Raw genomic sequence first — 22,284 nt, 5'->3', positions numbered from 1 at the left:
ATTGTGCCCCATAGAATCCCTCTATTGTTATTTTTGTGGCTTTATATTATTATTGTTAGGTCGGCTGGGTTATATTGTGACTCCTTAGACTCCTATATATAGAAAGGAGGTTTTGTCATTTGAATAATAAAAGAATTGTTCATTTATGTAATGTAAAGGAGGTTGCCCCCTCGAAGAGGCTGAATTCTAAGGTGTTGATCTATCTTTTCTATCTTTTTCTTGAGCTGGTTTCATAACATTTGGTATCAGAGCTTTGGATTCTAGGGTTTTGCTGCTCTAAATAGGTCATTGTGGCATTTTCACTATAACTTTTTTTCTGTGATGTTTCAGAAGCTAAAAAAAACCCATTTGAGAAAAAATCATGTTGAACCTCGGGTCCAAATTTCAGAACTTTTCGTGCTATATTTGTGGAGATATGATCTGAGGAAGTTGGTCCTTTTGCAGACTCCTGAATTGCATTCCAAACAGGTGACCTGGGGAAAATCGTCATAACTTTCTCTCTGAGAATTATATTGAAATTTTGTAAGAAGGTATAGAAAGAGGATGGACTTTAGTTTCTTGTATATATTTTTCAAAGCCAAAGGTCCAAACAATGACTCGTGGCACATTGTACAAGTTCGCTCTACTGAACTAGTTTATAATCAGGTCATTGTGGGAGATTTCACATAACTCTTTCTTGGAGAATCCAATTTGGATCAGACTTGTGGCATTGGAAAGAGGACGCAGAGGGCTACTACAAGTCTCAATTTCAGAACTATATGGTCCAAAATTATAGAGATACATCATATTCAATATCAAGCTCCTACAAAATGAAAAAAAGGTGTGTAGTTATTTTAAAATTTTTTGCATAAAGCTTGGTTTGAAAAATTAGTTTGAAGGAATTCAAAGGGCATAGTAAAGCATTATTATCGGTAATTGATGCCCTGAGGAAAGAAAATGCAAACACCTAGTAAGCAACCTGAAAGTTGTAGCATGACTCATGAAGAAAAGGAAGAAATGCAACATGATATATCAAAATTACGAGACCAAGTGCAACAATTGTCACTTGCACAAAAAGGAACAGAATATAAGATGGATGGTTTAAAGAAAGATTTAGAAGCTAAAATAGATGTTTTAAAGAAAGGCATAGAAGCTAAGATGGATTGTTTAAATAAAGGTGTAGAAGCTAAGATGAATGATGTGGAAGCTAAGATGGACGATTTGAAGATAGATTTGAAGACAGACATGGAAGAATTAAAGATAAATATGAATAAGTTGCTACAAGAAATGGTCAATAATGGTGAAATGGTAGTAAAGGAAACTCATGATGAGAACAAAAGAAATGTTAATCATGATTCCATAGACTCTAATGTTGGATCAAAGACCCACCATATTCCAAAAATCGATATGAGGAAGTTTGATGGCAAGGATCCCACAACATCGATATTACAGATGGAGCAATTTTTCGATCTCAATAATGTGAAAAACACACAAAAGGTACGTATTGAAACTTTATATTTGGAACCAAATCAGTTTGTATGGTATCAATGGCTTTGCTCTTGTAAGCAAATTATCACTTGGGAAATTTTTACGGAGGAATTGACAGCACATTATGAGGATACAAAAAGCAACACTTTTTTTAGCCAATTGATAAGTCTCAAACAAAAGGGTTCAATAATGGAGCATATTGAGGAGTTCCAAAAATTGAACATAAGGATAAAAAATATTCTAGAGGAGCATATGATTGATGTGTTCATAGGGACTTTAAAGGATAATATCCAACATGATGTTCGCCTTTGGGAACCTGATTCATTAGAGAAGGCATTCAGGTTGGCAAGAAAAATGGAAAGCAAAATTATGGCAACTAGGAAGCATACCAGTCACAACTATAAAGATGGAAGTGTTGTTACCCCTAGCCTTCCACAACCTATAATGTTGACACCACAACAATTGGAAGAAAAAAGAGCAAAAGGGCTTTGTTACAGTTGTGATAGCAAATACACTAAGGGTCATAAGTGTGCTGAGAAGAAATTATTCTACATAGATTGTGAAGAGGAAGAAGAAAAGGAGCACGAAAGGTCAAAGGAAGAGGATATAATCCAGCAACAAAGCCTAGATAAAGAAGAAATGAATCGACCATATCTTGTAATGCATTGATTGGAATTACCACTCCTCAAACCATCAAGATAGAAGGACAAATCAAGAAGAAAAAGGTAATAGTGTTGATTGATTCAGGAATTACCCACAATTTTATTCATTGTAAGGTAGAAAAAGAATTGAATTGCTTCCTATATCTAGCACCAGAGTGTCAAGTGATGGTTGCAAATGGAGGAACGAGAAATTTCTCTGGAAAGTGCCATAATATCAAGCTATCCATGGGAGAATATGTATTGACTAGCCCAATGCTTTCTATTCCAATGGGAGGTGCTGATGTTGTACTAGGAGTCCAATGGCTACAATCCTTGGGTACAATAGCTTTTAATTTTCAAGAACTTTTCATGAAATTTTTTGCGGAAGGAAAGGAAGTTGAATTAAGGGGTATTTCAGGGAAACCGGGAAAGATAATTAGCTCTAACGGTATGACAAAGCTTCTAAAAAAGGAACAAAGAGGTGTAATTGCACAATTATGTTCACTAGATGTTTCCACATCAGAATCATCTATTTCTCCAGATCTCCAAAAAGTCTTGGACAATCATTCCAAGGTATTTGAGACTCCCAAAGGTCTCCCACCTATTCGTGATCATGATCATGCTATTCATCTGATTCCAGGAAGTGTTCCTCCAAACATCAGGCTGTACAGATATCCCTATGCCTAAAAGTGTGAAATTGAATGTATGGTTGCAGAAATGCTAGAGGCTGGTATAATTCAACCTAGTCAAAGTTCTTTCTCTGCTCCAGTAGTATTGGTGCACAAGAAGGATGGATCATGGTGCATGTGTCCAAATTATAGGGAGCTCAACAAGCTCACTATTAAAGATAAGTTTCCCATTCCTGTCATTGATGAATTACTAGATGAATTGCATGGATCAATTTACTTCACCAAGTTGGATCTTCGTTCAGGATATCATCAAATCAGAATGAACACTGAAGACATTCCAAAAACAACATTTAGAACTCATGAGGGTCATTATGAATTTTTGGTCATGCCTTTTGGCCTTACCAATGCACCTTCTACATTTCAAGGTTTGATGAATTCCATGTTCAAACCCTTCCTTAGAAAATTTGTGTTAGTTTTTTTTGATGATATACTAATCTACAACAAGTCTTGGAAGGATCATGTTGAACATGTTGACAGGGTGCTACAACTTTTGGAGGAGAAACAATTATATGCAAAAAGAACCAAATGTTTCTTTGGAGTACAAGAGGTGGAATATCTGGTTCATATTGTATCTCATGAAGGAGTTAAGGTAAACCCTAGAAAAATTAAATCCATTAAGGAATGGAAAATCCCCACATCCATAAAGCATCTGCGAGGATTTCTTGGGTTGACAGGATATTATCGCAAGTTTGTTAATAATTATGGGAGAATAGCAACACCTCTAACAACATTATTGAAGAAAGATGCATTTTCATGGACTCCAGGAGCAACAAAGGCCTTCAAACATCTTAAAGAGGCAATGTGCCAAGCACTGGTCTTAGCTACACTGGACTTCACAAAAACCTTTATTGTGGAGTGTGACGCTTCAGGAAATGGCATTGGTGCTGTTTTAATGCAAGATGAAAGACCCATTGTTTTTGAAAGTCATCCAATCAAGGGAAAGTTTTTACACAATGCTATCTATGAGAAGGAAATGTTGGCAATACTACATGCACTTAAGAAATGGCGACCCTACCTAATGGGAAGACACTTCAAGGTAAAAATGGATCATGATAGCCTTAAATACTTTTTAGAACAAAGATTATTCTCTGAAGAGAAACAAAAGTGGGTCACAAAGATGTTGGGTTATGACTTTGAAATCACCTACAAAAAAGGGAAGCAAAATGTGGTGGAAGATGCACTCTCAAGAAAGGATGAGGATGTGGAAGTGTTTTTGTGTGCCATTTCTATTATCCAACTAGATTGGATAAACGAAGCAAGGGAGGAGTGGAAGAATGATGAAGAAGTGCGGGCACTTATTCAAAAGTTACAACAAGATTCCAGTACATCTGATACATTTAGTTGCCAAAATGATTCGTTATGGTACAAAGATTGCTTATACCTCTGTAAGAATTTGCAACTCAAACAAAATATTCTTATGGAATTGCACACTTCTCCCTTAGGAGGGCACTCAGTATTTTTAAAAACTTACCACAGGGTTAAGAAGGAATTTTTTTGGGATGGCCTTAAATCGGATATTCAAAAGTTTGTGGCGGAATGTTTGGTTTGCCAACAAAATAAAGTTGAAACAATTAAGCCCCTGGGTCTATTACAACCTTTATCCATTCCAAGCCAAAGTTGGAAGGAGGTTTCAATGGATTTTATCACAGGTTTACCCAAGTCTGAGGGAAAGAGTGTCATCATGGTGGTAGTTGACAGACTTACCAAGTATGCACAATTTTTTTCATTATCACATCCATTGAAAGCCAGTACAGTTTCTACTGCATTTATGGAAACAATTCAAAAGCTACATGGAAACCCAAAGATTATTATAAGTGACAGAGATCCCATTTTCACTGAAAATATTTGGACAGAACTATTTTCTTATCTTGGTACTCAGTTAGCTCATAGCTCATCTTATCATCCTCAATCTGATGGGCAAACTGAGATAGTAAACAAATGTTTGGAAGGATATCTTCGTTGCTTTGTATCTAATAAACAGACACAATGGGTCAAATGGTTGCCTCTGGCTGAATGGTGGTATAACACTTCCTTCCATACAACAACAAAAATGACCCCATTTATGGCACTTTATGGATATCAGCCACCATTTATCACATCATATTTAAGAGAAAATTCTAAGGTTCAAGCAGTGGAACATCACATCGAACATCAACAACAAGTCCTCCAACTCTTAAAGGATAACCTCGTGTTGGCATAGAATAGAATGAAACAACAAGCAGATCAACATCGCAGTGAAAGAAGTTTTGATGTAGGTGATTGGATATTCCTACAGCTACAACCATATAAACAAATGTCCCTCAAGAAAGCTAAGAAGGATAATAAATTATCACCAAAGTATTATGGTCCGTACAAGGTGTTGCAAAAGATTGGTACTATGGCATAAAAATTGGAGCTTCCTGCAACATCTCAAGTGCACCCATCTTTCCATGTTTCATGTTTAAAGAAGGTTATAGGTGATAAGCTCCCAGTTCAAACAATATTGCCAGAACTTGACGAGGAAGGAAAAATTATATTGGAACCGGAAGCAGTCACAGAAACAAGAACTCGACAGCTACGAAATTAATCAATTTCGAAGTATCTCATCAAGTGGAAGAACTTATCCACTGAAGATTCCACATGGGAGGATGAGAATTTTATACATAAGCATCCAAAACTACTCAAGCGTTGAGGACAACACTTTTTTTGAAGGAGAGGGGCATGATAGGTCCCTAGAATACTAGTGATTACCCCATTACTATTGTAGTTGTATCCCTTATTAATATTGTTGTGCCCTTATTGTCCCCATATTTTTATTACTGTGCCCCATAGAATCCCTCTATTGTTATTTTTGTGGCTTTATATTATTATTGTTAGGTCAGTTGGGTTATATTGTGACTCCTTAGACTCCTATATATAGAAAGGAGGTTTTGTCATTTGAGTAATAAAAGAATTGTTCATTTATGTAATGTAAAGGAGGTTGCCCCCTCGAAGAGGCTGAATTCTAAGGTGTTGATCTATCTTTTCTATCTTTTTCTTGAGCTGGTTTCATAACATTTGGTCATCTGCATTCCTTGTTGACCTTTTGTGTAGGCCATCCTTGTGTCAATGTACTTCATGACTTCATCCATTCACATCATCTCTTAGTTTGTTCTATGTCAATTGATGGGGGATGCATTAAGGCCCTCCTTTGATGAATATTCTCCTAGCGAATTCATCTCATTATCCAAGGGCTTGATCTAGGAACTAGTAGTACCTTGGAGCTTCCAAACCTCAATGGTCAGATTCCTTCCAATTGACAATGGGTTTACCTCATTGATTCATGATCAATCAAGTTTGTGAGTGTTTGATGTCAGCTCATATTCACACTTAGTGGATTGTGCTAGGTACCTTGGGGTCCATTTTCATCAGTGGTGGGTCCCCTGCGACTCTGAACACTACCTCAATGACTGGTAATTAGGTGGTTTCTACAATGCTCGACATCAACTCATTTATCTTCATGTTGTAGATTCACACCATCAGGGTTTTGTAGAAGACCATGGGCTAGGGACATCTCACTCTTATATGGCACCCTTCCCAAGCTATGTTGGAGTTATGTATTATTTGATGTACTTTGAGGACTACTCTGGGGAAATTCTCTTTTGTGTTTGCATAGTCCTACTAATGTATACTGTGACATAGATCTAGATTGAATTTCCTGTTGGCTATGATATTTTGGTTTATCACATGGATCCACTGTACATCTCTTATGGCCATGTCCCAATATTTCATGTCATGGATCCGTAATGTATAATTGGTAGCCATGTTTAGTTTCTTTGTATGTTGAGCACGGGTATGCCCAACCAAGAGATGAAATTATTATGTTGAGACCTAGGTATCAACATTTCTCCTATTCAGTCCTTTTGTCCAGGATCCTTCCTTGAATTTTGAGCTACATGTTTTACTAATGCATTTTGGCTAATTATTTTCTCTTTTAATCTCATGCATTAGGGAGCATATATTATAAACCTATTTTCCACTCCACTATAATGAGAAGGATCTTAGTTCAACATACCTCATTAATTGGCTAGAATGCATCCCCTTTCACCCTTGCTTTTAATATATATGGGGAAAAATTGTGAGTATATATATTGAATTTGTTTAAGCCCCATAGGATTATAACTTGCTCCTTGGTTGTAAGTGGTTTTATGCCATGGTTGTAGTTGTATCATTGGAGTTTGGTGTGATTAATTTCCCTCATGAAGGAAAGATTGTCACAAATAATTATATTGATTACTATATGTTGATGAACAATATACCGCTACAGGAACTACGATGTCATATGTTGGAGATAACGCTCCAGCCTATGAGAGCATCAATGTAGGTTTATTTAGTCAATAATTTAATATTTTGAGTTTATATAGTCTTTTCTTTTTTCTTATGTATTTCTCATTTATATTTTCAACATAAAAATAATATGAGTGTGAGAGTGACAAAAGCTTTTTGGTTTTCTTAGTCTTCGGGGATATTTGGAATCTTTTCTCAATTTATCCCTCGTATTGTACTTAGGTCCTAGTCTATACAATCTCATGAGATTTTATCTTCTTAGTATGTTAAGTTATTTTTCTTATGTAAAGCTATAAAAGTAAGTATTAATCTCAATAAAATTTAGTCAAATATTTTCTTATCAAACTTTCTTGTGCAAAACTATGCTTGAGTGGGATTTTTGACATCAACATAGAATGCATATTTTTATACCATCTCTAAATCACTAGATGAATCTCTATGTTTTTCTAAGGTGGTAAGATTTGGTATTGTTTCACCACTAATGTCACATTATGTTTGACTTGTTCCTTTCTTTCCCTTGATGTTCCTATCCTTCCTGGAGGGGCCGCTACGATGAGTGGTCTGCTTTGCTAGCCCTTCACTACACTTCACTTAGGGTGGTTCCATCAACTTGGAACTAGTTGTTACCATTTATACTACATGTTCCTGTAGGATGATCTTCCTTTGTGTCCTTCTCATGCTCGTTAAAGCATTGAAGGATACCAAGTATCCTTTTATCTTTTTTCAAGTTGATTAAAACTGAACAAAAAATAAATTGTTAATCTTACTTTTCTTCTCTTTTATGCTCATTAAAATTTGAAGGAGATTAAAAGGATAAACGGGAAGGGAAATCACTTTTCTCATTCTATCTATCAAAATGGAAACGTTAGTTGTGTATTGTTGAGAAATATAGGGAATAGAGATTATATTATCTCTCTTGTAATGATAACTATTTGTGAGGACTTTTTACATTTTCTTAATTAGATTCTTCTTGTACTTGATTTTTATTATGTTTTCTTCTTCATCAAAAAACTACCAAATGATAAATAACAATGAAACAAAAGACACAAGATGTAGGCAAACAGCTAGGGGAAAAACCTCTCCAAGCTTGAGAGGAAAACCCAATGAATTCTTCTTCTTATAGAATCTTAAATTGATGAATTCCAAGACCTAGACCCTTGACCAAGAACCCTTCCAAGACCAATTCAATGCTCCTTCTTTAGGTAGATATTATTTCCAGCAACTTCGACCTATCTTGCAGCCGCACCTTCAACTTGCCCAAAAAATGCAACTTTTATTTTCCCATAAATTGAAACTTCGACTTGCCCAAAAACTATCACTTTGAATTTCCCAGAAACTACAACTTCGACTTTCTCAGAAACTGCAACTTCAACTACAACCATAAACTGCGACTGCAACTTCAATTATTCCTAGAAATTGTAACTTCTCTTCTTTGCTTAGATAGATTCTCTCTCCTATAGAATTCGACTTCCAGAACAACTCTTCTTGGTGACCTAACTTCTCTTCTGCAACTCGGCTTTAGTACAAAAAAAAGTGCCCTAATTCCTTCACACATGTGGAGATAAGTAGCCCAAAACAAAACCAAAAAATGCGACTTCTTCTCCTTTCTTCGATCTCCTCTTCTTTGCACTTATTTTCGTCTCTGTGATCGAACTTGTGTAAGTGAGAGTGTCTCCTCCAAATAAGTTCGGATTTCCTATGTATAGGCTTCTTTGTGCCTCCTATTAGGTTGAATTGACATGAACAATGTAAACTTTGAAATGGGAACTATAAACTCAAAACGGGAACTCTGGCCAAAAAACCCCGAAAAAACATAAAAAATAGTGCTAAAAATGAAAAGTGTGTATATTGGAACGATTGTTTTTTTTAGGGTCAATTTTCAACATGTTTTAAAAATGGCAGTGAAAATGAAATTTTCATGCAAAAAACACCCTGAAAATGAAAAGTGTTGATATTGGAACGATGGTTTTTTTAAGGATCAATTTTCAACATTTTTAAAAAATGTTAGTAAAACTGAATTTTTATGTGCAAAAAAACAGTTGTTTATGAGGAAAAAACACTAATTCTTTTGGTAGAATAACAATTTTCTTTCCTAGCATAAATTCAACATGTTTTAGTAATGACCATAAAGATAAAATAATGAGATCTGAAATACATTAAAATTCTATTACCCCGAAATCACCCCGCCACCCCCGTGGGTCGTTGGGTCGTCGAGGTGGGGCAGAGGGATGTCCGGAATCGCCCCACCACCGCTGCGGTCCGTTGGGCCACAGGGGTGGGGAAGAGGGTTGCGGACAGCCTCCGCCCCACCCCAGCTATCACGCCCCTACATTGGCGGTACTCTTCCAACCACACTATATGAGGTGCGGCACCACTGACCACTTTCTTTTCACCAATACTTGCGATCGTGGACTACGCCTTATGTCTATACTTAGTTTATTTTTCTTTTACCAAGTACTTTCATTCATTATAAATAGCAGTTAAACATTCATCAGCATTAACATAAATGCACAACAGTATAACTGGGAGGGGAAACTCCGTGTAATGAGTCTGCCCGTAATAATAATAATAACCGTTTACAATATAAAAGTTAAATCTTGAGGAAACCCCAAAATTACACTTAGAATAGTTTTACATTCATCGGCACAACTCAGTTAGCCTAGCTTGTCGGTGCACCCACACGGTCACTTGAACGACTCTGCCCAACTCTTCGTTTGCCTCCACACGTTCAACCTTTTACACGAGAAACTTGGCTGTCGTGGAGCTCGACCTCCGGTCGCTGCACCGTTTAGCACTTCCAAACGATCGTGTTGTTTTCCTAACTCGAGCTCTGCTACCTGTGTCACTGTGCCACCCAACTCGAGCACCTTCACACGTCCGTCGCACCTCATTTACAACCCAACACTTGTCTACCGTTTCACCTTGCCGGGCGCTCCCACCCACGGGTCACCCTGCACGAGTTCGTTCAACCCAACCGCATTTCATTCAGCAGGTGCACATGCCCGTGTCCCCTTGCCCGAAACTCTTTGCACGATTTTCTGTCTTTGTTTCGCCCGTCATGCGAGCTCATTCTCACCTCCACCCTACTCTTCACCAAAGAACCGTTATGCGTGAGCTCGCAATTTCTTGCCTTTCATCCAATCTCACCGTTGGTTATGTATACCCTTCGTTCATCATGTGGGGGCACTCGGCTGACCCACCAAACTCCTCCATAATGCGTCAGTTCACCACCTTAACTCATTGGCCTGCCTATTTGTTCAAGCCAACTTTCCCGTTGTTAAGTCGGCTCGTGGGTGTGGTTCACCCACTGTAAGTCCACGTGCCTAGCTCATCATCCACACTTGCTCATCCGCTCGCCAACGATAGCTCGCCCTCATGCCCGTGTCTTGCCCTCGCTAGCTTGCCGGTTTGCCCATTTCCACCGTTTAGTCACGCCCGGTGGGTGCGCCTGTCCTGCCCGATCATCGCAACAACCGCAGGGCGTTACATCCTCCCCCACCTAAGTTCATTACCATCCTCGGCAATCCGGCTATCCTTTGTAGCCTCCTATTGCCAAGATACCCATACCAAGGCATATAACACATTGTTATGTCATACATAAGAAAGTCTCCTCAATCCATGATCATCAACCACATCCGCTGCAATCTCCACATGTTGCTCCCACTATGGAAGGTTGGTCCCTCCATCTCAAGCTACATGCTTACTGCAACATATCGTGTCAACCTCATCATGTATCATCATCGTGTGAACTACTGCCATGGTACTCCAACACAATGCTAACACATCTCTACACATTGCTAGCCCTCATGTCTTGAACTAGTCGGGTGATCAGTCCAACTGTCATGCTCAAACCATGAGAATGCACATCCTCATGCCATCATCAGTCATTTCTCAGACTCCTGTCACAACATCAACTTGATCAAGAATCCATCTCCATATAAGCCATGTCTAGGTCCATGAAGTAGTCCTCATCTCATCTGCAACATGTTGTCCATGATGTTTGGTATCAATGTGCTACATGAAATTAGTCGCATCTATCCCAACATCATCATCCATATGTGTAAAATCCATCTCCTCAATATGAAGAGATCCTCTCATCAAACCTGACTCTCGATGTGCCACATCCAGGTCCATGAAGCCACCTCCATCATATCTGTAATGTTCCATCCCTCAAGTTTGCCACAGAAACAAGTATACACCCATCTCATCTCCCATGTGCTGCTCATGTTCATAGATCAATCAGCCCCCATGTGTCAAAAGTGGTTAAGTCTCGGCTCAACCCATGCCCAAGTGTTGCCACCAAGGCATCATCATCGCTGCAACTCTATCACTCCAAAGTGTCTCATATCGATCCTCCACATCAAGTTACTCTTTCAAGCACACCCATACATGTACTCAAAAGTATGCACCCCATCCTGCATCAAAGCTCTTGACCTCAGCTCCTCAATGCATCAAATCCTCTAAGTCCACCATAATATGAAGTTCTCAAAAGTCACAACCTCATGTCATCATGAGCTCCATGAGTCATCTCCAACCATCATCCCAACAAGCATACATGTCTCGGCCCAAAGGTCTTTGAAAGATGCCTTAGCTCTCCATGTAGTAGGAATGCTCCATAATTTGCTCACAACTCCAACCAAGTCCATGGCCTTGTTGTACAAAAGTGCACAACATCCCCATTGGCTCATAAACAAAACATCTCCATGTAACACCAACAAATCCACCTGCACAACATCTTTGCCTTGGCACTCCTCATTGGATGCCCATAAGTGACACCTCTACAAGTTCTCCTACATAATTTACTTGCATAAGACTACCATGCTCCATGTCTCCAACCTAATGTCCATGACTCAGTCCAACTAGGTAGACCCATCACAACAATCGGTCATCCTCATCCAAGTTTGCAATCCGGTCTAGTGAACTCGGTCACCCAACCATATCATCAACATATGAGTCTCTTCCATCATGGCTCCCCCACTGAAGGTTCCACCAAGACTTCCTCTTGGTCTCGGCCATGAGAAGTCCACCAAAGTATCATCATACTCAAGTGTGTGCCCTCCTCTAATCTGTCCATGAGTCATGCCAGGCACATAGTCAATTCTCCATGTGGCTAAAGCATGACCCATTCCTCCGCAACGATCATCATGTTCCTCCCTTATCATGGGCTCTTGTACCTTCTATCATAAGGTCACAAACAACCCCAACAAGCCCTGCAATAGTCAATGATTCCTGCTTCTCCATACAAGGTCTCATTGTAGACATCCATGGTAAGATCCTCCCTCACATCGGCAAACTGATTTTGCTCTTCCCTGCATATGGTTCCAAATGCTCAATTGAAACACAAATATCAATAATACTTACTTCATCATGAGGCTCCTCCATGTGAGTATCCTCATCCACCGATGTCTCCAAACTGCACGATCTTTGTCCAACTTAAACACTTTCAAGTTCATCCTCCATCATTTTCACATATGCAACATCCTCATCGCGCTCTGCAGCTTTCCCTTCAAGTGAACCAATCAAGTACCCATTGACTTCTTCTACTGAACTAAGCCTCCAAACATCTGTCTGATTGTTTTGGTAGTAGTCCCCAAGTCTGTTAATGTAGTCGAGCTCATCCTGCTCTATTACAACGACCTTCTTACCAAGAAAGTCCTCCTCTTGTGTATACTTCCATTCTGTATACTCGTATTGATCCTTGAGTTCTTCAAGTTCTTATTTTATCTTCACATAGCCTTTCCACATCTGCATGCTCTTGGCCTTCGTCGAAGCCCATTCAGAACTCCATTTCCTCATTTGTTCCAATACCTCTTTCAAAAAATCCTTTCCCGCATTATGGCCAGATTCACCTATTATAACCGGAGGTCCTTTCGCCATCTCTACCATCTACTTTCCTTGCAAACCTAAATCACCTGTCACGAATGTCAAGTATTTAGCTTCCCGTCGTTCATCAGCTCTGATACCACCTGTCATGCTCCTACACTAGCAGTACTCTTCCAACCACACTATAAGAGGTGTGGCACCACCGATCACTTTCTTTTCACCAATACTTGCGATTGTGGATTATGCCTTACATCTATACTTAGTTTATTTTTCATTTCCCAAGTACTTTTATTCATTATAAACAACAGTTAAACATTCATCAACATTAACATAAATGCACAACAGTATAACTAGGAGGGGTAACTCCCTGTAATGAGTTTGCCCATAATAATAATAATAATAACCGTTTACAATATACAAGTTAAATCTTGAGGAAACCCTAAATTTACACTTAGAATATTTTTACAATCATCGACACAAATTGGTTAGCCCAACTCGTCGGTGCGCCCACACGGTCGCTCAAATGACTCTGTCCAACTCTTCATTTGCCTCCGCACGTTCACCCTTTTACACGAGAAACTTGGCTATCATGCAGCTCAACCTCCGGGCGCTGCACTGTTCAGTACTTCGGAACAATCGTGTTGTTTGCCTAACTCGAGTGCCGCTACCCGTGTCACGTGCCACCCAACTTAGGCACCTTCGCATGTCCATCGCACCTCGTTTACAACCCAACACTTGTCTACCGTTTCACCTCACCAGGCGTTCCCACCTGTAGTTCACCCTGCACGAGTTCGTTCAGCCCAACCACGTTTTGTTCAATAGGCGCACACACCTGTGTCGCCCTACCTGAAATTATTCACATGGTTTTCTGTCTTCATTTCGCCCATCATGTGGGCTCATTCGCACCTCCGTCCTACTCTTCACCGCAAAACCATTATGTGTGAGCTTGCACTTCCTTGCCTTTCATCCAATCTCACTGCTGGTTATGTATACCCTTCATTCATTGTGTGGGGGCGCTCGGCAAACCCACCAAACTCCTCCATAATGTGACAGTTCATCGCGTTAAGTCGTCAGCCTGCCTATTTGTTCAAGCCAGCTCACCTATTGTTAAGTCGGCTCATGGGTGTGGTTCACCCACTATAATTTAGTGTTCCTAGCTTGTTATCCACACTTGCTCGTCCGCTCGCCAACCGTGTCGCGCCCTCACACCCGTGTTGCGCCCTCGCTAGCTCACTAGTTCGCCCGTTTCCACCATTTAGGCACGCTCGGTGGGTGCACCTGTGCTGCCCGGCCGTCGCAACAACTGCAGGGCATTACACTGGTGGCCCAACGGCCCATCGGGGTGGAGCGGAGGGGTGCAGACAGCCTCTGCCCCACCTCGGTGGCCCAACGGCCCACGAGGGTGGCAGGGTGATTCTGAGAATCACCCTTCCCTCTGTCCCACCCTGGCAGTCCAACAGCCCGTGGGGGTGGCGGGGTAATTCCCAGAATCACCCCGACCTCTACCTCACCCCAGCAACCCAACGGCTCGTGGAGGTGGTGGGGTGATTCCATGAATCACCCTGCCACCCCTGCGGGCCATTGGGTCGTCGGGCTGGGGTGGAGGGCTGCAAACAACCTCTGCCCCACCCTGGCTATCACGCCCCTACACTGGCGGTACTCTTCCAACTGCACTATAGCAAGGTGCGGCACCATCGACCACTTTCTTTTCACCAATACTTGCGATTGTGGACTACACCTAACTTTCAATACTTAGTTTATTTTCTTCTCTTCCAAGTATTATGTTTTCCTTTATTCACAGTGAAACCATTAACATTCACCATAAATAACATTAACACATAAATGCAAAACAATATAAAGGGAAGGACAACTCCCTGTAATGAGTTTGCCCATAATATCAATATATATTAATATAAGTTAAATCTTGAGGAAACCCCAAATTTACACTTAACCAATTTTACAACAGCGGCAAAATCGGTTGCCCATCTCATCAGCACCCCTGAATAGCCTCCGTATGACTCGCCCAACTCTTTGTTTACCCCTGAATGTGTTCATTCAGCCCGTCACACATCTCATGTCGTTTGCCCAACTTGGGTGCTGCTACCCGTGTCTGTGTCACCCAACATGGGCACCTCCACATGCTAGCCACACCTTCGTTCACAACCCACACTTCATTTCACCTCGCTGACACTCCACCCGCAAGTCTCCTCAACCGACCTTCAATCGGTGGGTGCACCTCGGTGTCGCCCTGCACGACCCTTCGTTTAGTCTACCCGGCGAGCACACCTCCGTGTCACCTCGCACAACCGTCATTCAACCCAACCATTCATTCGGTGGGCGCACCCTCGTGTCACCCTACATGAATCTTCTGCACACTTCTCTGCCTACCTGATTCACCCGCATGATTCACCAACCAAGTCTGTTGGCTAACTCGCCTGTTCGTTCGGGCTCATACGCCTTGCCTGCTCCACTGCAGAACTACACACTAGCTCGCACTACGACTTTTTGTCTTCATCCAAGTTCGATGCCTCCAACCACCAACTCTTCTGCCTATGTATATGCATTTCTACCATAGTGTGGGGCGCCCAGCTAACCCACCAACGCACATACACCCGTCGGCCCGTTTGTTGTTTCAACTCATCGGCCCACACATTATGTAATGTGACCGCCCACCTGTGTGTTGGTTTGCCCATCAACTCGCTCGCTTGTCGGGTCGCCCGGGACCACCCACATGGTATATACACTCCAACGCTCAAAACATATCTCATTTCTCCCGTTTCACTTCGTGTGTGCTACGAATCGTTTAGCTCCCCTGTGACTTCACCATATGTGCTCTCTCTCAACCGCCCTCATAGCTCGTGGGCATTACATTCTCCCCCACTTGAAATCATTTTTGTCCTTGACAATCTCTCATTCGAGCAACCATCTGTCACCAAGATATCCATACCAAGGCATATAATCCACCGGTATGTCATACATCAGAAAGTCTCCTCAATCCATGGTCATTGATCACATCTATCGCAACCTCCACATGCTGCTCCACTGTGGAAGGCTGGTCCCTCCAACTCAAGCTACATGCTTACTAAAAAATCTCATGTTGACCTCATCATGTATCGTCATCATGTGAATTGCTATCATGATATTCCAACACAATGCTAACACATCTCTGCACACTGCTAGCCCTCATGATTCGAACTAGTCGGGTGATCAGTCTAACTGTCACGCTCAAACCATAAGAATGCACATCCTCATGCCATCATCAGTCGTTTCTTAGACTCTTTTCACAACATCAACTCGATCAAGAATCCATCTCCATATAAGCCATGTCCAGGTCCATGAAGTAGCCTTCATCTTCATCTGCAACATGCTGTCCATGATGTTTGGTACCAATGTGCTGCATGAAATCAGTCGCATCTATCCCAACATCATCATCTATCTACAAAATGTCCATCTCCTAAAAATGAAGAAATCATCTTCTGACTCTCGATGTGCCCCATCCAGGTCCATGAAGCAACCTCCATCATATCTGTAATGTGCCATCCCTCAAGTCTGCCATAGAAACAAGTATACACCTGTCTCATATCCCATGTGCTACCCATGATCATAGATCAATCAACTCCCATGTGTCAAAAGTGGTTAAGTATTGGCTCAACCCATGCCCAAGTGTTGCCGCCAAGGCATCATCATCACTGTAACCCCATCACTCCAAAGTGTCTCATATCGATCCTACTCATCAAGTCACTCTTTCAAGCACACCCATACATGTACTCAAAAGTATGCACCCCATCCTGCATCAAAGTCCCTAACCTCAGCTCCTCAATGCATTAGATCCTCTAAGTCCACCATAATATGAAGCCCTCAATAGTCACAACCTCATGTCATCATGAATTCCATGAGTCATCGCCAACCAACATCCAACAAGCATGCAAGTCTCAGCCCAAAGGTCTCTGCAGGATGCCTCAGCTCTCCATGTAGTAGGAATGCTCCATAGTCTACTCACAATTCCATCCAATTCTATGTCCTTGTTGTACAAGAGTGCACAACCTCTCCATTGGCTCATAAGTAAAACATCTCCATGTCATGTCAGCAAATCTACCTGCACAACATCCCTGCCTTGGCACTCCTCATTGGATGCCCATAAGTGACACCTCTACAAGTGCTCTTGCACAATGTCCCTGCATAAGACTGCCATGCTCCATGTCTCCAACCTAATGTCCATGACTTAAGTTTCCCATGTTGTCCAACCAAGTAGACCCATCACAACAATCGGTCATCCTCACCCAAGTCTGCAATCCCGGTCTAGTGAACTCGGTTGCCCAACCATATCATCAACATATGAGTCTCTTCAACCATGGATCCCCCACTGAAGGTTCCACCAAGACTTCCTCTTGGTCAGGGCCATGAGAAGTCCACCCAAGTATCATCATACCCAAGTGTGTGCCCTCCTCCAATCTGTCCATGAGTCATGCCGGGCACTTAGCCAATTATCCATGTGCCTAAAGCATGACCCAATCTTCCGCAACAATCAACATGTTCCTCCCTTGTCACGAGCCCTTGTACCTTCTACCAAAAGGTCACAAACAACCCCAACAAGTCCTACAACACTCAATCATTCTTGCATCTCCATACATGGTCTCATCGTAGACATCCATGGTAAGATCCTCCCTTGCATCGGCAAACTAATTTTGCACCTCCCTACATATGGTTCATCTTCCAAAAGTCTCACTGAAACACAATTATCAATAATACTTACTTCGTCATGAGGCCCCTCCATGTGAGTTTCCTCATCCACCAATGTCTGCAAACTGCACGATCGTGGTACAACTTGATCAATTTCAAGTTCATCCTCCACCATTGTCATATCTGCAACATCCTCAATTATCATGGCTTCCTGTTGGCCAGATAAATTGATCTTGCGGACAGGGCCGATCTCCCTAGTATCAGAAGATAGTCTAGCAACAAACAGACAAACAAATCTATCTTTCTCTAGACATATGTGATTTATAAGTAAATACTACAAAGGTGTTAAGATCCTACCTTAGATCCAATGCTTGTTCGTAGCAGTCATCCTTCAATCGCTTGAAAGAGTTACCTTTAGAAACCTGCAATCACAAACAATCAAACATTAAATAGCACCTGCATAGTAAATATTATAAATCATGCCTATTATGGTGATCAAGGAATCCATGTAATAAACCATGAATCAATAGCTTGTTGAGAAAAACAAACTTATTTGTATTAACTTTGAAGTAGAAGAGCCTTACAACCTTTTTAGCCTTGATGTTGAACAAGCTCTTCCTGGGATCTGAAACAGGAATTTCCTTTACTTTGACAAGCCTTGCACTCTTCCAAATGAGATCTTAGAGGTATGTAATCTCTCCTCATAAAGACTCAACTAAAGAAGACTAAGTTCTAGCAACATTTCAACTCAAAAATGTTCAGCTTTCAACCTCCCAAGTAACCAACCCAATGCTTCATTTTATAGTGCAGAGGAGGAGGTTGCAGGTCCACCTATGAAGGGATAGAATCCTCCTTCAAAGGGATAAGCTCCTCACATCAAGGGGTTAGCTCCTTAAGGTATGGGATGCATGAACCTTAAGAGAGCGAACTTTCCACCTCAAGATTCCTTCCAGAAGCTTCTAGAAATGACTGAAAGTGAGTTTTTTAGAATATACTTGCGCCTTTTAACTTTTACAGGGGTCGCACCCATAACATAGAGACAGAGCGGTCAGGTGCGTAGGAGACATGACCATTAGGTGCAGGACCATAGGTAATGCAAAGAGAAAGTGCGGAACCAGAGTTTTAGAGACTTTTGAGGGCTTTCTCTTATTTTCAAGGCTTGATATGAGGAACTGAGGCTTAAGACTTGAAAAGGAGGAAAGTATGAGTGATAATGGACTCACATAGATTGCAGAATGTCAAGGTGACAATTTTTAGTGCAACAGATTGCCCCCTAAAGTGCAAAGTCTGTAATAGATGAAGATAGAGTTTTTCATCTATGAAGAGTGAAGTACTTTATCATTTCAAGGATCATCCTGTGGACACCCCAGTCGGAACCTGTAAAAACATTCAATGCAAAATATATATATGTGAACATATCATCGCTGAGGTAGGCATTCCCATACTCAGATCAAAACTGACTAGAAAACTAACTAAATTGTTCTGATACAGGAATGATTTTGTAATACATCAAGAGTATAGACATGTGTAGACACAGTATGGGTGCAACCATCTATTTATGAATAGTCCACTGTATAATGAATAACAAAATTCCTCATAGCCTAGATGGTAGAAACTAGATCCAGGGTCTTGATTTCTGCTTCCTGAACTAGTACGATTCTATCCATGTGAATGAATGTGTTGAAGTCGAACATGGTAGAAACCACTTGATTACCAGTCAATGATGTAAACTGTTAACAAGTGTGAGATAAACCACCAGTAATGTCAATGGCTCTCAAAGTACTCAGTACAATCCATGAAATGTGAATAAATGAGCTGATGTTTAACATGTCATAGAATCCTTTGATTGAAGGTCAATGATGCAACCTATCATCAAAGGCGAGAAACCTGCCATTAGGGCATGCAAATTTCAAGGTACTAACAATTTCTAGATCATCTTTCTAGATAATGAGCTGAAGTCGATAGAAAGCGATCTGTTGTAGGCAAGCCCACAACACGAAATCATAGATCAAGTTTTGAAGAAATATATTAGCAAGGACTGACGCAGGGATGGTCAAAAATGGATGACAGATATTTTGCAAAAGAATGGTTTGTTTGAACTGTTCTCTTGAACACATAATGACACTGGAGATGGTTTGGCGACAATTGACCCAAAGCTAATACCCAGAAACCGGTTGAAGGCTTTCAATATGGTTTGATTAACTGTTAGGCAAAGGATTTCCCAACCCACGTGAACAAAAGTGTCGTGTTCAAGAGTGGCTAACGGCCTTTCTAAAACACAAAGTGTAACAAACAGTTTCATTTTTCTCTCTTTTCCCCCACCATTTCTGGCAAGTACCTCTTTATTTTTGACAAGCTTGAGGAGGATAACATTTGCTTGTTTATAAGCTCATCCTTCGGATGAGTCAAACTTACTTTAAAATTCGAACCCTAAGAAGGAGTGGTTCGTTCTTGTTTAAAATTGAACAGGTCCTTTACTATTAAATTTTAACGAGTCCAGTATAGGAAAAACTCGGTGTTTTTCAATTTTAGGGAGTTAGAAGAAAAACTTAAGAAAACTCCATGGGGGTACTTTTTCATAAAATAATCCCTCAGGTCCGAAAAAGGATAAAATAATACAGGAGGGATGACATTTCCAATACTTTAACGAGCTGGAAAGGACAAGTGCTCGACAATCTTTTCATATTTAACGAGTCTAAAAAGTGTTTTATTGACCATAATTAGTCAACGTGTACCTTTTTTGTAAATAGTCCATTTTAGTCCGTAAAAGGGGTAAACTTATACTGAAGGGACGATTATTCATTTATTTTAATGAGTTCAAACAATCAAGTGCTCGACAATCTTTTTAATTTTCAAGAGTCTGAAAAGGGCTTAAAGAGGTCTCCAATGTTTTGATTTTTCGTAAATTGTGTCACTCGAGTCCGAAAAAGTATAAAATAATACTTGAGAGAACCGCTTGGCCATTACGATCAAGGAGTACTTTTCATAATTAGTGGCCTCGATCCGAAAAAGTAGAAAAGTGATCGAAGACACGTCGTTTCGTAACCAGTATCGAACCTGAAACAACAAAATTTCGGCAATATTTTCATGTTTATACGATCAGAAAAGAGCTAGAAGTGGACCGCATTTTTAATTCATTTAACGAGTCAAAAATGGAAAAACTCGGCAATCTTTTCATATTTTACGAGTCAGAAAAGAGCTTAAAGAAGACTTGTCCTAGAGGAACGAGTGGTATAAATGGTAGCAACTAGTTCCAGCAATGGTGGAACTGCTCAAAACATGTAATGGTTAAGAGGCTGGCTAATAAAACCACTCATCACTGCGGTCCCTCAGGAAAGGAAAAACAACCAAGTGAAAGCATATGATCAACCAAAGAGATGGTGGCAATGGAATGAAAACAACCAAGGCTCACCTAATAGAATTTCATAGATAAAAATGGCAATCACGAGATGTAAATCGGGTATGGGTTCATTTTTACACAAGCTTGAACCATGGAGAACTCTGCTTGGATTTCGTTTCATGTTTACACAAGCTTGAAATGAAAAACTATGCTTTTTATAAGTTCGCATGCCCCCAGCATAATGACTCAAATTGAGGTACATGCCCCCCAAGCTTCATTGCATTCAACAAGGTAGATGGAATGAAGGTTCACTTTCGAGGGAGTTGTTTCATTTTTTAATGAGGTTGACACAGTAAAAGAACTATCCTCATAACCCTAGTTTCATTTTTTTAACAAGCTTGACACAAGACAAGGAACTATGCTCATGACTCCTTGTTTCATTTTTTAATGAGCTTGACACAAGACAAGGAACTATGCTCCAAACACCCGGTTTCATTTTTTAATGAGGTTGAGACAGGAGCAAACTATCCTCGGGACTCCTGGTTTCATTTTTTAATGAGGTTGACATAGGAAAAAACTATCCTCGGGACTGGTCAGGAATCCGAAAACGAGTGTACAGCCTGATATGAAATTTCAAAGGGACTCAAAGGCATCGTTCCATCAAATGGATCCACCTCAGAATCGGAAGGTACAATCCAAGGATCATAAAAAGTAATAGTATTCGATGAAATCATATGAATATTTGCAATAGAAGGCGATACATTAGGAGGAGGGAAGGAAAAAGTTCCCAGTAAACCAAAATATTTAATCAAACCTATGCCAACATCCTTGTAAGGAATAGCTATTTTACCAATGTGCTAAACACTCTCTGGAGAGGCTGGGTCGAAGGAGAAATAAGTCTTCTAGTCTATCGTAACAATCTTTCCGTTATGAGGAAACTTGATAAGCCGAAAGATCAATGAAACAATAGCAGTCATAGCATAAGACCAACTGCAACCAAGTAGAAGGTTGTAATCAAAAGGGGCATCAACAACTTCCACATCTAGATTTATGGTTTTGCCTTCGACCCCTATAGGTAAATATTGCAAAATACCAAAAGGATGGAACCCTCGGACATCAAAATCCTTTAGAATTGTCAGAGACTGATTGAGTGTGGGAAAACCAAGCGATATCCAACACTGGATCGACATAATACATTTAGAAGCTCCTTCATCAATCATAGTCCGAAAGCAAGGTCTGTTTTTGACAAACACTAGAATCTGGAAATCCATTTGATGAGGTAGGCGAGGTGTACCATTCTATAAATCGAAGATTATTAGGTCCGAATCCTGAATATCAA

At 40.6% G+C, this 22,284-nt stretch overlaps 1 pseudogene; it reads right to left on the bottom strand.

Moving 5' to 3' along the window:
- The window catches only part of LOC149224602 (zinc finger CCCH domain-containing protein ZFN-like), a 61,485-nt pseudogene extending 49,130 nt beyond the window's left edge, over positions 1 to 12,355 (bottom strand).
- Between the last annotated feature and the right edge of the window lie 9,929 nt (positions 12,356 to 22,284).

The sequence above is a fragment of the Pinus tabuliformis genome, chromosome Q (genome assembly GCF_031772625.1).
Source record: "Pinus tabuliformis cultivar Carrire ecotype Pingquan chromosome Q, CPIR1, whole genome shotgun sequence".
In the NCBI taxonomy this organism is placed as follows: domain Eukaryota; kingdom Viridiplantae; phylum Streptophyta; class Pinopsida; order Pinales; family Pinaceae; genus Pinus; species Pinus tabuliformis.
This window is presented reverse-complemented; position numbering and strand designations above follow the sequence as displayed.